The 3,579-nt window shown below is 44.9% G+C and overlaps 1 pseudogene; it reads left to right on the forward strand.

Moving 5' to 3' along the window:
- The first annotated feature begins 1,159 nt into the window (after window positions 1–1,159).
- On the forward strand, window positions 1,160–2,985 carry LOC102816388 (annotated as a pseudogene).
- The last annotated feature ends 594 nt before the right edge of the window (window positions 2,986–3,579 follow it).

Below are 3,579 nucleotides of genomic sequence, written 5' to 3' on the forward strand. Positions count from 1 at the left end.
TACCTCCAAGGTTTACATCCATAGAAAAGCACTGCCTTTTGTGAGTTGGGTTGACATACCCCGAGTACCTTGCCGTTCTTATTTTTGTCTCCACTCTATGGGGTCTTTTAAAGTGAGATAGTCAAAGAACATTCTTTCAAATAATCCCATAGCTGCAACACACTCTCGTTCTTCCAGATGCTGAAACAGGCAACAAATAATTGTGTGTTCCTTAAGAGTTATTGTCCTCGTCAGTACTGGGGAGATGAGCAACAAGGACCAGGTTCATTTATAAAATTTACTCTTACTTCACCCATCCCCCGCCTCCCTCGTCTCTCCCCATCCCCGCCCCCTCAAAAAAAAAAAACCGCTTGACTCCTGTCAGATTCTTACCCAGGATTCAATTCTGCCTAAGAACCTGCCTATTGCAGGGGTCCTTCAAGAGAGAAAATAGTAATGAGAAGAATTTTTCATTATAGCTAGGGATTTGCTTCAAGTAGTCTAAGAATATTCCCAGAAGCTGAAGACAATGAGCTATCAAAAGACTTTGAAATGATGGATATAATGAATATAAGCAACAATAATATAAGCAGAGTGTTGAGTAAGCTCTTTAGTCCCTATTTGTTTGTTCTTTGTTTGAACAAAGCTTGGACCCTTTCCTTTAGCCTGTGGCATGCTGGGAACCAGTCTGAATTAGGATTCAACACAATCAGGCCTTTTATTCCACACCTCAGTTTTCCAAGCCTCTAGTTAGTCATTAAATACTTAACAACAAACATGCCAACCAACAAATCTCATTTGTTCTGGAGGTTTTGAGTTGGGGACTTACTCAAAAGTACCTTTCAGAATTTAGAGTACTTTACAATCAAAAAACTGCTTCAAAACAAGTAGCTATTTCTTAACAGTAATAAAAAAGCATTATTAGCCCAGCCTCTTACATTAAAAAAAATTAAGTCACACTTAAAAACCTTAGTGAAGTTCCCTTCGGTCAACTAGCAGCTGAGCCTTCAACAGCAACAGGGAGGTAAAACAGAGGAGGCCTCCCACTGTTTCCAACACCAGTATACAATGGCCACTGCCCCTTCCAGAAACAGGTGCTTCTCTTTTGAAAAGCCAATTGTTTATGTACTCTGTCTCCAGCCCACCTGAGCAGAGACCTGAGCAGAAAGATTTTATCCTGATGGTGGACTCAAAACCACTCTCCTCCCTTGATGGGGTCCCTGTAACCATGGAGGCTCTGCTCTGGGACATGCTTGGGATCATTGTGGATGAGGCCATTTGGAAAGCGACCAGTGCCTCTGAGAAAGTCTGTGGGTGGAAAGAACCACAGGAGTTAAAACAGCTGCTGGATTTGGAGCTTCGTATCTAGGAGGAGTCGTAGGAGCAGATCCTGGAGTGGTGCGGGACTGTGTGATTCACTACAGCTTGAAGACCTGTCACTCTCAGTTCTTCAGTCAGCTCTATTCAGAGTTGGATCCCCACTCTCTAGCTGGACAGATTATCACCGAGAGCCTCAACACCAGCCAGTACGCTGTGAAATTGTCTTCACTGTTTATACTCATGGAACAGGAGGTGTTGAAGAAGCTCCAGGCTTGGTGAGCTGGAGCTCTGGGGAGGGGGGTCTTCTGCCCTGGTGGGGCCATCTCCAACATGTATGCTGCCCCTGGCCCTTTTCACATCCAAGGAGTACCACTGCCCCATTAAGAAGGGAGCTGATTTTCTGGGACTTGGCACTCACAGAGACTAAGTGGTCAAGGCAGATGAGACAAGGACCATGATCCCTGAGGATCTGAAGAGGCAGATCAGCCTGGCTGAGGCTAACGGTACTGTATCATTGCTGGTCATTGCCACTTCTGGCACCACTGCACTGTGTGTATTTGATCCCCTGGAGGTAATCGCTGATGTATGCCAACGTCATGGGCTGTGGCTGCTCATGGGTGCTGCCTGGGGTGGGAGTGTCCTGCTGTTGCAGACTCACAAGCATCTCCAGGATGGGACCCAGAAGGCTGACTTCTGGCCTGGAATCCCCATAAACTCCTCAGGGCAGGCCTCAGCTTTTCTTCTGCAAGTTACTTCAAACCTACTCAAGCACTACCATAGGTCCCAGGCCAGCTACTGTTCCAGCAGGACAAATTCTACGATGTGGCTCTAGACACAGGAGACAAGGTGGTGCAGTGTGGCCGCCATGTGAGTTATCTGAAGCTATGGCTCACGTGGAAGGCACAGGGTAGGCAGAGGCTGGAGCAGCATGTCCTCCACCAGGTACCAAGCGAGGACTTTTGCCCTCGCTTGGTACCTGGTGGAGGAAATAAAGAGAGGGAGATTTGAGTTGGTCATGCAGCCTGAGTTAGTCAATGTGTGTTTCAGGTTTATGCCCCTCTGTCTGCGGGGGAAACAAAGAGTTTGGATTGTAGTGAAAAACTGGCTAAGGTGGCCCCTATGGCGAAGGTGGCCCACCATAAGGTGGCCCCTATGCTCAAAGAATGCAAGGTGAAGGTACACTCCATGATGTTTGGCTACCAGCCCGGTGGGGCCCAGGGTAACTTCTTCCTCATGGATGTGGCCAGACCCATGCTGCTTCTTCTTGTTAAATGCTGTCCTGTTGACTCTGACTCATAACAACCCTGTATAGGGTTTTCAAGGCAGCTGTAAATCTTCACAGGAACAGAAAGCGTCATCTTTCTCCTGTGGAACAGCTGTAAGTTTTGAACTGTTGACTTTGATGTTAGCAACCCAACTCATAACCACTATGCTACCAGAGCTCCTTACATTATGATTACCCAGGCTGATATAGACTTCCTCTTGAATGAGCTGGAACAAATAGGACCAGAACTTATAAGTCTCCCATTTCCGGCTGCTGGCCTTGACACTACCCCTCACCCTCACCGAGTCTCTCTCTCTCTGCATTCCTATCCTGTGCTCTCAAGAATAATCTTTCCTTCTGGAAAACAAAGTAGCCATAGCAATTTTTATAGACCTCGTTCCACTAAATCCTCGACAAAATAGTTGATGTTATTGTTTGTTGCTGTCGGATCTATTGTGACTCATGGTGACCCCATGTATGCAGAGTAAAACTGTGTCATGGAATTTTCAAGGTAATGGAATGTCACAAAACAAGCCCCAAATCTATCCTGCCCTTAAGATTAATGTTTAAACCAGAATTTTTATTGATATGAGAAAAAATGTCCTTAATGTGATAATATATTGAAAAAGCTGAATATAAGATTTTATATACAGTAATATCCAAATAATCTGGATATTACTGTATATAAAATCTTATATTCAGCTGTTTCAGATTGAAGTTGTCAAGGACTTCATTTTTCTTGGATCAACTATCAACACTCACAGAAGCAGCAGTCAAGAGATCAAATGACGTATTGCATTAGGCTAAATCTGCTGCACAAGAACTTTTTAAGGTGTTGAAGAGCAAAGAAGTCAGCTTGAGGACTAAGGTGTGCCTGATGCAAACCATGGTGTTTTCAATAACTGCATATGCATGTGAAAGCTGGACAGTGAATAAGGAAGAACAAAGAAGAATTGATGCCTTTGAGTTATGGTGTTGGAGGAGAAAGTGCCATGGGCTGCCAAAAGAACCAATAG

Source organism: Chrysochloris asiatica, unplaced genomic scaffold (genome assembly GCF_000296735.1).
Source record: "Chrysochloris asiatica unplaced genomic scaffold, ChrAsi1.0 scaffold00004, whole genome shotgun sequence".
NCBI classification, from domain to species: domain Eukaryota; kingdom Metazoa; phylum Chordata; class Mammalia; order Afrosoricida; family Chrysochloridae; genus Chrysochloris; species Chrysochloris asiatica.